The sequence below is a fragment of the Engystomops pustulosus genome, chromosome 3, assembly GCF_040894005.1.
Source record: "Engystomops pustulosus chromosome 3, aEngPut4.maternal, whole genome shotgun sequence".
NCBI lineage: Eukaryota > Metazoa > Chordata > Amphibia > Anura > Leptodactylidae > Engystomops > Engystomops pustulosus.
This window is the reverse complement of record NC_092413.1, coordinates 216756304-216770613: the sequence shown is the minus strand read 5'-3', so window position 1 is coordinate 216770613 and position 14310 is coordinate 216756304.

Here is a 14310-nt window from a genome sequence, read left to right as displayed (position 1 = left end):
TTTTTAAAGGATAAACACTTTGAACAAGTGGGGATTGTACAAAGAGGACAACTCCTTTAAATCACAATTACTAAAATGGCAAAATTAACTTAAGAAAAAAAGGGATGTATCAAATTAAAAAAATTTTTTTTTAATAAATTCCTTTTATACTAAATTTTTTTTTAAAGGTCTCACTCCTGAAGGATGTGATAGGTAAAGTGACCTTCTCTCAAAAATAAAATGTACATAGGAAGGATGGATGATCTATTCGATTATAATGTACTAAAGCTGTCCTGAAATATGATTCAAAGTTGTAAGTACAGTCCCAAATTTATATATTCCACACTAACAAAAGAAAGCGACCGGAATTTTTGAATGCAACATGGTCAAGTCAGATCATCTCGAGAGCTAAAATATGGAGACTTTGCCAACCAATGTGTCCTCCTCGAAGACAACTGTAGCACCCAAAAGTGAAAAACTCAACTAAAAACAAACTAAAAAAAAAAAACTAAAAAACTCAACCCAACTAAAACGGACGGCTATTTAATGCCATGATACAAGTAGCAGAGGTCCATTTAAAGTCACAGCATCCAGTCAGGTTCTGGATGCCGTGAATGTAGCACCAGGTAGTGTAACGAGAAGATATGTCTGATAGGCGCCGTAATATTACACGCTAATTATTTGCACCATGTTATTAAATAACCAATAACCAATGATTACACAAATTACTGCAGGTGGGGGGTGGGGGAGAACAAAAAACAGAATCTTGCTGTAATAGTTACAATGTACAAAAATTGTTACAGTTTTTAGATATAATAAAAATACAAAAAACTAGTCTTGAGATATTATCTAATACTAACCTTTACAGTGCAAGGTTCATTACAGTATAAGATGTGTGTAGTTACAGTAACACTGCTAGCTTATCCCTGATGTTAAAGTCTTGTTTGCACCAGTTTAAGAGGACCCCAGAATAATAATGGTTAAAATACACCCGTTCACGAAAAAAAAAAGGGTAGATTTTTTTGGGGCAAAATATGTTTACACAGCCAATTGTTTACACTGGAACCAATTATGTTATTGAGTTTAATGTTGATTAGTGATGAGTGGATCCGAACACAGAATTTAGCCAGAAGTTTAGGTTCAGTGTTAGGGGTCAAACCCACAATCAATGCCATTTTCCAAAGGATCATTGTATTGGAGAGCGATGATCTTCGGGACAATGGTGATGCTCATACCAGCAAAGATCGCGGGTGTTACCAGTGGGGGTGAGCGTTTAGGTTCAATACCCAAACTTTAACGAGTCCGCTCATCCCTAAGGTTGATATCTCCAAGGGAATAAAAGCTGTGTTTGGGTTAAACACTGAAAATTTAAAAAAAAAAAAAAAAAAACAGGCCGCCTCCCCTTTGTATATAACAAGTGCAATTCAATAAATCTATCTACAACTTACAAAAACCCGAAAATATCTTATACAATTACAAAAACGCACAGAATTTTTTTATTTCATTTCTCACGCAATGTCAACACACAGACCAGATTTTATATATTTAGGCCCCATACACAGGAATTTAGGTGGCAAGCATTGGCTCAAACCCCACTTGCAGTAAATTTGTCGGTTCCCCCCCCCCCCAAAAAAAAAGTGTGTGGCATGGTGATAGGAACAGGGCTCTGGTGGCCCTACACATATATCATAATGTATGCCAAAAAGTTGTCATAAATTGTACCAAAATTCTTTGCCCACTCTGAGCTGGTGTAGGTTTCAGTCCTGGTACATGGAAGGTCCCCAATAACTGTGGCGCATCTGACGCCAAAATATAACAAATATAAACCAACATCATAATAATACCAATAAATGTACCCAACTGTCATGCCGATAGACCTAACGTGAGATCCAGCCAGTAAAAGAAAATAGTCAAAAACATTTTGTTTTGTCACTCCGAGCTGCTAAGATTTTAGGCAAATAAGGCTTTGCTGACTTAAGACTTATTTGTCTCTGCTTATATTTACATAAAAGTAGAATCCAATGACCCAGATTGGACTCGTGGATAGGAGCACCAGGTCATTTTTTTAGTTTGTTTTGGCAGAGGTCATCAAGGACAAGTGAGCTGGTTTAGGTTCCATTCACACAACCGTATTGGGGACTATGCTCTGGGCATTCAAACTGCCGGTAGATTATGGCCCCCCCATAGAGGTCAACTACACCCGGTCACAGTGTCTCACCACACTGTGACCAAGCTGGTCAGCCTTGTCAAAAAATATTGAGGTCCTATTTTGTGGCTGATTTGGAGTATGGCTGCTTAGCTTTCTGTGCAGAGGAGAGGGTTGAGGGGCGCTCTTTCCCAACTTCTCCACCAGGCCGTGTGCTTTTCCCGGAATTTGGTTGGGTTGAAGCACACGGTTGTGTGCATGATGCCTAAGTCTTCCAAATCACCCAGACAGGTTCTCCTGAATGCAGTGATGATGAACCCTTTAGTGGTAGAGTGCCCAAATCACAGCCATCCCTCTTATTTAACACGGCAATTAACTCAGAAACTTATTGCTCACTGCTCTGCCACAGCTTTCAATCGTTTCTGCGTCTTGAAGACACATATACTGTCGAAATTTGTATCTTTGTAGCTTCCCTCTCTTGACCAGGAAGAATCACGGGGCAGGAACACCAATAATAATCCAGCCCCATCCAAACATCCTTGCTCCTCCTGCAATCCTGGGAAAGGTAAGGGAAAAGGATCCTAATTCCTGGTCGATCGTTTCTGATTTCTACCCTAACTAGCTTACGAGAATAGTAGTACAAGGATAGATAGTGGTTAGAGTTCCACAAGGGCTGAAGAGTCATCAGAGACCACTGCTTTATATGTCGTGGAGCAGTAGTTTGTATTGCAAAGATACAACGGCAATATGGAATAGGTTCTTTTAAACAGCGGAAACAACAAAAAATTCTAGACCAGTGGATAACATGTCCTGCCGCTGCATCCACTGTGCTTATTGCCATGGTTTTTGTAAAATAAAATAAAAAAGTTTATAATTTTTCAATGCTAGTAATACAGTAACCTGCCATGTGCTTTGTTAACCATTTACAGATATAGAATTTAACAAAAAATAGATCTAACAATAACAAACAAGATTAGCGAGCTCCAGAACACAGTAAGAAAACTTTCCTAAAATCTGAAGAAAAAAAAAAAATCTTTATGACACAATGATTTGTAAAAAAATAAAAAATAAAAATCATTGTGTTCAAAGTTTCGGTAAAAGTAATAAACATAGAGATTTTAATTATTCAATTTTTTGTCATTGATTTTATATGTTAAAGATAAATATTATTCCATGATTTTAAAAAAGTTTTCTCGAAACTGTGTTTTCTTCTCTAAATTCCCGCAGCAAAATTGTAAAAGATAGAAGAGAATGTAATACTTGCTTTAGGCATTGTGCTATGAAAGTACTTGTGCTTTTATCTTATGTACCTGTTACAGGAAAAAAAAAATTGAAAGAGTTCTCAGAGTGACAAAACTTTTTGAAAATTAAGCCGAACAATTGAATCAATAGTTATCCGTGAATAATATTTGTTGTAACTATTGTTCATTTTAACCGTGCTCGTCATAAGAATTTGAGAGAAATTGTAGACATTTTATAAGGGTATGAGATTCCACTGACTACACGCTAAAAAAAATCATAGTCAATTTCAATTTGTAAATTAAGAGAATATTGAAAATTCCAACTGTAACATAGTACAAGATAGAAATCTCTGAATCTCAACCAGATCCCTATTTACATATTGTTTATAAGTTACACATTTTTCAAAATCACATTCCTATTTCCGTAGATGTTTACATTTCCACCACAACATCGATTTATTAAATTTTTAAAAAAAAAACATCAATAAGTAATTTCCTGTCATCCCTTGTTTAAAAACTTCTCAATCTTAATTAAGATTCTGAATTCAAACACTTTCTTTGTTGGTCTTAACCACCCACTTAAAATTTGACAGTCAAACAAGAGCAGCCCTTCCTTCACTATAGTTTTTTAAAAAACTTCCTCCTTATTTTAAATTTTTTTTTTCTGGTGCATACACACACATCTTGGTAGTTATTCTTGGATTATTCCCAATTTTTTTTACATTTTATATGTAAGGATTGTAAAAAGTTACATTTTGTTTTATCAGAATAGAAAATAAAAATTTTAAAAATAATAATTTGGGGGAGAAAAACTATTGGGGTCTAAGAATTCTGGAGAATGAGGGTCCTATGTTCTCCACTGTTTAAATGGAGGGATATGGGACCCCAATGTTGTGATCCTAGGGTATATGTTGTTTTTTGTGGGCCACTCAATCATAGTAAAAAAAATTCCTGATGTGGCTGTAGATTTCAAAGGGCTATCCCCCCAAACAAAAAAAAATAGATTTTTTCTTGAAATAGCGCCACTGCAATTCTCAGGTTGTATGTTGTAGTGCAACTCTGCTCTATAAAAATTTATAAAGCTGAGTTCTAAAATAATGCACAACCCATCGACAGGACTGATGTTGTTTTGTAGAAAAAAAAACAAGTTTTTTTAATATCCTAGACAATTCCTTAAACTAATTAGTGGCAAATTTTAAATAGTTGAGTATAATTCAAAATAATTTACATACCAGGAATTAATAAGGCTAAATTTAATTTTAATGAGACTCATTGAGTGTATATTTACATTTTTTACATTTTGATGACACCCAAACGATATCATCATATACTTGTGCCCCTCCAAATCCTAAAATACAGTGTTGCAGGTAATTTTGGGTGCATGGAAACATTTTTTGTGTTCTATACACATTTTCTAAAGCAGCATTGATACCGGAGAGGGTGGAAACAGTAATGTATAGTGTTACTCTTATTATATCTGTAATAAAACCTTTTAAAAAACCAACAACCAGTCAACACACCGCCTCCAAATACAAGAAACCTTGATTAAAAACACCCAAAATGATATTCACAGCCTAAATAGAGATTTATTTCTATCATTCAACTGAATTAAGAGGATTTTATGCTTTCTGACCTTATTTTAGTTTATTGCAAAAACGAAAAAAAAAAAAAAAAATAGAAATGTGTATTCATACATTTATATCTACATATACCATATATTCATAAGAAACCAAACGGATAAAGGTGAGGTAGATACAGAACAATGAGGGCACCGGAAGCATAATAATTACACACGTTTGGCTTAACTTACTATCTTAACATCTAAACAAAAAAAAAAAGTTGCTGATTTTCTTTTTTTATTGTGCTTAAAATTGTGTGCTATTTTTAAAAAAATATTATTTAATCTTAATGTTACAACTAAATGGGTCTACTAAAAAAAAAAGTGTAACAAATTAAAGGCAGTTCTATAGTTTCTACATTTTGGGTCAATGGGGGTTATTTATCGAAGCTTGTAAGCCATTTCTGTACAGACCCTAAAATAACGGTAATTTCTGGTGCAACACCCGGAGTCGTAAGTATTACACTATCTCCACTCCAAGGGGGAACAGGGACGCGCCCATTGTCCTGTCTTTGTAACTTTAGGTCTGAATCGGCACGTTAAAGCACAATTCGACGTAGAATTGCCGATAGGCACAGTCACCTGCCAGATGCATTGGGAGGTCGGAGCCTCCTGATATATTTGGCATGTAGGAAGGTCGGGGGCCTGCGCCAACATATGATAAATAACCCCCACTGAGTTTTAGATATAAATATGTATATACTATCTGGGTCCTAAACTTAATTGCAAAACACAGGTTTACTAGCTTAGCCAATAGAGACCCAAGTTCAAAATTGTGGTTCACGCTACAAGCTAAATTTGGCCTCCCTGCATTCTGGTGCAGTTGAATATTTTTCTGTAGCCCCGCCCCCACCATTGTTTTCAAACAATCAGCAATCTTTGTTTAGCTTGTATACTATCAGGAGGTGGGACCACAGCAGGACTCCCAGTAGGGCTGCTGTACGGCTATTGGACAAAAGTTGGTCAAAGTAGACAATTTAACCATTTTACAATTTTTAAACAAATGTTCGGAATCCACTGTTATCTCTTGCGAAGGCGTCCGATGATCTGATTTTACTATTGAGTATGATTGGTATTTTTAATAACTTTTTTAGAGGAAATTTAATTTTTTTATTTATTCAAAATTCTATTAAATCAATTTAATTTAAATTATCTACTATCAACATGTATATGAATATACCTTAATATGGTGTGTGAACTCTTTCACAGCATCTTCTAAATTTTTTGAAAATCTTTATTTTACTATATTTAACAGTGAAGTAAAAATTCTCTACTATGAGCCAAGTATGTATTAAACTACCTTTCCCTTACAGAAAAAATAATGTTTTTTTGTTAAATGCAAACAAAATATGTAAACTTTCTTAAACAGAGCATTTAAAATTAGGAAACAAAGTTATACCCCCACCCATTCCCCAGAAACAACACTATGGTCTCCTCTGTTTCTGCTTTTGTGGATCAGCACTTTTCAAGTGAGTCAGATAGTAGCCATAGCCATGAGTAGTTTCTGTTTCAGAAAAGAAGTTTCTTATCTAAACTTTATTTTACCAGAAATATACAATTGGATATAAATATATTTGAAATCTGTGTTAGCAGCAGTTGTATATATTAGCATGATGGATTTTCTTCAAAGGGCATCTCCACCCAAATAGAATTCAGGAAAAAAAAATCTCAATTCAGCTTTCTGTTAAGAAAAATCACTTCATAATCTCTCCTTAGCAACACTGTTGCTGCAAGTTGCCAAGGAGAGCCATCTCCATATTTAGCATTTATAGTATATACAGGGTGAACATTGGTTACAACTGCAAGATTCCTAAGGCCCACATATGTTGGTCAAACTTTTTGATTTGAAAGAGACCAGCAAGTCCTCTAATTGGCTCATGACTCCATGCCTCTACCAAAATGGCAGATTTTTTTTTGGGGGGGGAGTTTAGGATTGGGAACATCAAAATCCAATTTCATGGATATAAGCCACTTGCAAAGGCTCTCTACCCTCTCCACTTTAATAGTGGTAGTGGTATCTGCCTTGAGAACATTTATGGCTCAGAACCGCAGTTGACACTTGTCCATTCTTCAGTTTGGGCTTAGTTAGGTGGAGAGACACTTTAAGAATCCATCTGGTTAATTGAATGTGATTTCCTATAAGATATTGCATAGTTTGAATGTGGATTGCAAGAAAGTGCTATGTGAATAACACATTAAAAGTACTCTTGCTTACACGCAAAAAGGAGGCCATTTTGTAGTCCCTCACAGTAGAAGTAAAGGATATTTTTATGGATTGTGGTGGCTCAGACAAGTAAATCCAGTAATGAATATAAATTTACCTAAGTAGTTGCATCAAGATGGCTACTACAAGATGGCTGACTCAGTTGTGCGTAGAAGGCAAGAACTTTTAATGCTGCCTGTATTTCCTTGAGCAATGTAAAGACCAGAGTCTTACAGTATATTAGTATATCAGAGAAGTGTTCGTAGCTTAGCATACAGTGTGAAAATACTAAGTATATTTCCCATTTAGTTATGTTTAACCTCAAGAAACGCCCAAGCAAAAAAATTTTTTGATCCCTGTTTCCATCAACTACTGGGAGCTCAATGAGATTTTCCTTCTCTCCAAAAGCTCCTAAAAATAAAAAAAAACCCATAAAGATACAGTCCACTTCTACATCATAACTGTGTTACAGGAGTGTGTCTGCTCCCTTCTTCTGTAATCACCAATATTCAAAAAGAAAACTATAAAAAACAACTTCCAACAAAATAGTGAACACACTAGGGCCAGCAATACACATATAAACCTGTGTAGGACAGACATGTAGCTCTTATGGCCCATGCTTATTGTAAAATGTACATCTAAATATTGTACTTTTCAAAATTAAAGGAAACTCCCTTTTTATGGAACAAAACTATTTTAAGATTTGAGTAACTTTGTACAGATTTACTTTTTCTCGATAAAACAAAGGCATTGAGTAATTGAACTCCAACCTACTGATCCCCATCTCCCTGACATTTACCTTCTAAGGATTTTCGAGGGAGAGTTGGGAAGCCCATATACATATGCTGTTGGGACAAATCCCCTGATTTCGGCAGGTTTGGCCAACCATATGTGTATGGGGTTTTATCTAATGTGTATCTTCGGGAGGATTGGGCCCCCAGATGTATGCTGCAGGGCGACTGAGTCACGTAGGACCTGGTGTAGAAATATACTGGAGGCTGCGAACGTTTACTTGTGAAAGTTCGCTGGCTTCAGTGATGCAGGTCCCCACCCCCCTTCAAACCCCTCTACATTCCCTTGGTGTAGAGCTGGCGTAAAGGGAATAATAATTCTAATGACTGGCGATTCAAATGGAATTGTGATTATTTCAGGATTTCTACACTGGTTTTCAGGCATAGAAGCCCAGATAAATGGGATATCAAAATTTGCACTTGAGTCACCAATGGAGGTCTCTATTGATGATAGAAGAACTCAATGTCTAAACTTGAAGTAGCAAAGGAGCAAGTGTTATTAGAGTTAAAACCGGAAAATAAGAAAATGGAAATCAATGGGGGGATTTGCTGGAGATTTCCAATTCTAAAGGACTTCTTTGAAGTCCAGATTTACTCTTTGTATACATATAAGCGCAGCGCCTCTATTGATTGGATGAATAATTTACTCATTTCCATCCAATAAATATAAAACTTTATAGGACAAAAAGAAGTTGTAAGACTACATGGAGGTCTGTTGCAAAGGGAGGGGGATGAGTGAGTCACAGAAGTCTCCTACATCACATTTAGCAACATCAGAGAGGAAAGAAATTAAGATTTCAAGTCACGTAAGGAACACAATTAGTCTCAAATAGTCTAACTTTTCATATACACACACTAGACAACCGAAAGGTGAGGTACGCTTTAATAAGCTCAGACTGTATGTAAGTAAAAGAAGCAATCACCGATCCCCTGCTAATCACACCTGATTCTGCCAGTTTCTACTTCCTGGACTCTCTCCCTAAACAGGAAATGCTGCCCAGCCAATTGCTAGCTGAGACAGATCACTGATGAACACTGACAACCGGAACTGAAGTTCGGGACGGACGTTCCAGCATACACAAGATGCGAGTTGGATGCAACACACTTGTTACCGTGCAAGGAAGCTTAGATGAGAAGAATAATATAGTGGTGGAGAAAGATAAAATACATTGTAAATCATGTCCGTTGGTCAAGTCATGGAGGCAAGCAAAGATGTGGTTGTCCTGAAGCAAAGGGTTCCTTGGATGTTGTATTAAAGCATAAGGCCATAGGATAGCACCTACCGAGCTTTTTATTATTCTTTGAGAATCCTTAAAGGAACAGCCTTTCATTGGCAAATGGACAACACTGATTTTTGCCAGGAAGGTGGGTAAACCTGAGAGTCTTACTACCTTGGTCTGAGTTTTATAATACACTTTGTGTAATGCCACGTGGCTACTATATTATAGATATGGGGGCTTGAACTAATATCAGATACGGGGTAACCTGATATAGCGTATTGACTTGATACTGAAGCATGTCTAGCATTTACGAGGATGTAAGAATCATAGGCTGCAGTCTCAAATGGAGGAAAACCAGTCTAATCAGTGAGAGATGTAGTGAAAAGGAGAGCCCTTGGATGTAATATCGGGTTAGAGTCAAATTACAATCTTCACTTACAAGACTTGGATTGAGTCATAACTGGGGAAATACTTGCACTGCTGTCATAGAGCTTCGTTCTTATTCAATTCACTGGAACGGGACTGTCATGGTAAAGTTGTGTTAAAATGGCCAAAATTTGGACATGAAGAAAACATCCTCAAAACAAAATAAGGACAGTGAGTAAACATAGGCCTTACCACCGTGTGCAACAGTTGTGTTAGACTGGGGCCTCATGGACCCAACCTCCATCAACCCTTAGGAAATAAACTTTAGTAACCTTCAAATTGAGTCTGTAAATTGAGGACTGAGGAACCTGAGGATCCTTTGTTACTCTAGTTGTCCAGTCCAACCTTGGCTGATATAGACTGTCTGTCCTCTTAAAGGACAACAATTTTTAGGCTCTAGAAAACTTAGACACAGTCTTAGAATTTCCTATGGCAAGACATTTGAAAATGGAAATGCTTTAAGCACCTGGCACCTAGGCACCTTTTTGTAAATGGCAATCTTGGTTCCTGTATAGACATGAAGCACCGGATTAGAAGGCACCATGAAAATTGGGTGGCTAAATTTAAAGTTTTGTGCTGGAGATATAATAGGATATAATGTTGGAAGGCAAAAACAATGCTGTAGATTAGAAACCCATTTTTCATATATTGTTAGAGGACAGTTTGATGTAATATAATGATACCCCTATTTAGGGCCCTGATGACTCGAAAGAGTTTCTTTCCCTCTGGAGGACCCAACATGTCCATGGATTTAATGAATGGGCCATAAAATTATAAGAGAAAGTTGTAATACTTAACGTTACTGCCGGTGATTTTAACATTTGCTGCCTGGTTTCTCCAGAGATGACTGAAGATTGCTGGAGTTCTGAGCAATAAACCAGCATATATTCTGAGAGCCTCCTCCCCTGACCGACAAACCCCTCCTACAGAGTTCTACAGATTGAATTTGCATTATTTCTATACATTTCTCTAGTTCTGTTCAACCTACTCACAAATACAAGAACAACACTTTGGAAGTTAGAGTCTTTTTTACATCAAAAAGGACAATTTTGCAAATAAAACATTTTCGTCACATCGAAAAGCCAGATAAAACAAGGAGTCCATCAAGACCAGTCCATATGATAATCTATTTGTAGCCAATTGGTTTAATATTGCATTTGCATAGCCCCAAACAATCACAATGCAGTATTAATAGGCCAGTAAAATTAGCGCAGACGGCTGCATCCTTGACCACAAATGGACATTAACAAATTTGTGGTAACAGTCAAAGCACAGAAAGACAGAATTCTTTTCGAAAATTCTCAAAAATATCAATGGACTGAAGAGATAGTAAAGAATGCCAAGATTTAATCCCTAGATTATCAGCTCCTTCTAATAAAGTCAAGTGATTTATAGATAACAGATGCCTTTCTAGCCAGAAGGTCTGAGGCCTATCACTATTATGTGGCTAGGATCACAATAAATTGTAAACAACAATTTCCTAAAAATAATATATATTTGTCTTAAAATGAATCATCAAGATAGTAAAACTGCAAAAGTCTAAAACTGGAGGGCATGAATATCCTAAAAAATGGAGGATTTAAAGGGAATCTGCCAAACCATGGAAAACGGTAGACAATGAATGTTTGGTTTGGTAAAAAGGGAGAGCCTTGATTTAATTTTATTTTTTATAAACATATTGTTGTGGATGCTTTTCAGTTTTAGCCTGATATTATGTGATAAAGTTTTGACCAATGGCCTTGTACTATGGTACAAGGCTGGCTGAAAGGTCTGTAGGCAGCCATCAAATTTCCCCCCAAAAGTAAGAACAATTCTGTGTGTAGAATCAAGGATTTCCATAGACTGCTATTATTATTTCATGTTTATCGACTTTGAAATGAATAATAATTAGGTTGTTTACAGTCTCATACCAGACACGCAGTCAAATTCTCAATTGATTGGTTGGTCAGCCATATTTATTTATTTTGGTGGGGAGAGGAGTTGGAGTTGCTACCAGACATCTTAGTCTTTTGAGACATCCATCACCCAGGAGATAAAAGGATAGTGGATCAGTATCGAAGCTGCCCAATTATCTTTAATGAGGACCTGTCATGTCTGTTTGGGACACTGAACCACGTACAGGTACTAACGGGCCCTTTATTAAGTTCTTCTGTGGCCTCTAGTAAAGTAAACATTTTTAAAGTTACTTCAGTACAGTGCTCCATGCGTCAGCACAGTCGTGCAATGAGGCTGACGTGCTTTAACTTGGCTTCACTGCGTATGCGCCATAGCTTGCGCAATGAGCCGGGCTGTAGCGCACCGCTTTTATTGAAGAACTGTGAAGGGGTGGGGAGCAAGAGTTCGATTCACCTTTTGGACTCTTCTCTAGGTAAGTGTAAAGTTTCTTATTTTTTCATTGCAGCCACGGAGGGACTTGGAAAGGGGTGATTTGGGACACTAAACCACCAGTCCATAAGGACCTGTGGGTGGTTTAGTGTGTCAAATTGCCATGACAGGTCTTCTTTAAGGCCAGACCTCTTAAAATAATCAATATTGGTCAATCAAAGAAAGAATTTTGCCCTCATTTATTGATTGTGAATGGATGGATTAGACATAGTGGAAGACTAAAAAGCTAGAAAGTCGTGATAAGGAACATAGCGTTACCAAACCAATGTTAACCGTTTTCAACACAAACACTTCACTTTTCGCCTATTCACTTTCCAAATCTAGCCGAGAACTGCCTGTGCCATTAATGTCCCCCCATCAAAAGCAATGGACATCATGAAATCGGAAACGGATTTGGCATACCAAACATAGCCAAGCCTGGAAGCCATAAAGGTGAACAGAGGGTTGCTAAGTTTACCCGGGTTCTTATCTTTACTAATGAAACACTGTCTGGTATTATAATAAAGTAAGTGATATCTTGGCATATCATCCATGTAGAATCATATTAGTAAGCTCAAAAATCTACATAATTTTTCAAATATGTACACATAGTTTCCTTAAATGCATCAAGTCCAGATGTGCCAAAAATTTCTGTCTGTTGCCATATTTATGAATGGTATTATAAAAAGTCTGGAATTCTTCAAGAAAATGTCGAAAGAATTGTTTCTAGAATACCCCGTGATATGAGACAGATATCAAAGAGTAACTCTACAGATCAAGGTAAAGAAGTCTGAAAGGCAAGCCATTCTGATTCTGGCCAGAGACACGTTTTATATACAGTTTGGCCTTAACAATCGGGTGAAATTTCTAGATAAACAGTTGATGCCCCTGGTTGGAGTTTTTGGTCATTTGTTACGTGGCTGTTTATGTGGCTACTTATGACTATAATGATGAGTTTTCTCTTATTCTAAGCTACAGTCCCTTCATCTACATAGTAAATTGTTATTGATTATAAAGAATAAAGTGATTTTTGTAATATTAACTGAATGACTTTGTTTCAGGGCTGGTTGTTTTTTATATGACAATTTGACCCTTGATGTCTATTATTAGCCTAAATTTCTGCTACTCTGAGGTTCATTCTCAATTTTACAACATAACAGAATTTGGACAGAAATAAGCCCTGGTTAAATCTCAAGTAAGGCCAACCTCAAATAACCTAGGGCCACAAACATTTGGTCCCATGGTCCATTGTTTGTGGCCTGACAGTCATCCGCATGTGAGCACCATGGACAATAATAAAAGAATACCCAAGCCATGAACTCGTACAGGAATAGGACCTGCTATTAGCTTTTGGACATGGGCAGTCGGCTCATGCACAGGACCGGGTAAACAACCGCCCTTACATAAGTTCATAGAAGAGACTGTAGACATGTCTTAGCCATACAACTTGCACACGTCCTTCAACTTGTTTTTACAATATCGACGCTATCTATTTTATGTTGAGTCAATGACTCTTATTTCAAAAATTTAAAGCGATCCCAAAAATTTTATGAATTTTGAATGCCTTTTATACAGTTCTTGTGAAGGCCCATATGGTTACAGACTACAAATCAATTCTCTATGGAGTCACTTGTAGCACACATACTCTTCAGTATTCCTTTTTGACCTGAAAATGGATCTTATTTCATTAAAGAGGATGTATCCCCTTATCCCTGTGCTGAGACCTGATAAACATGTCAAAGAATTGTACAGTGATATTTGCAGATTGCCTTATTCTCTTTTATTTTCTTCTACCTTGCTGTTTTTCGATGAGGAACGAGCAGTGGGAGTGAGGTAAAGCCGGCCATACTCATTAGGTTACATGGGAATGATTAATGTGTATGGAATTATTCCAACTTTCCTACAATGGCCAATGTCAAGGGAAAGAAGGTCCAGTGAGTTGGATTTCAACATGTCTGTCCCTATTGGTAACAGGGTAATATGCTTCCATCTGGTATTGGTTACTTTCTTTTTTTCAATACATATACACACTTGGCTGGGATCAGCTTGTATGTATATGAAGAGGTGGTAAGAAATAGCTATTGGATATTTACAGACATCTAATGTTTATGGCCAAATACAAATGTCGGATCACGTTGCGCACAGATTATTTTTGTAGAATATAACTGTTAACACACATACTTCCCCATTGGAGCAGTGTACATACAACAGTAGGTTATAAAAAAACATGTTTGCAACATTTCTTGCAAATTTATATCTTCGATCAATTGGAGCATTACAAAAATGTGTTACAAAAAAGTCTACACATCCTATACCGATGCT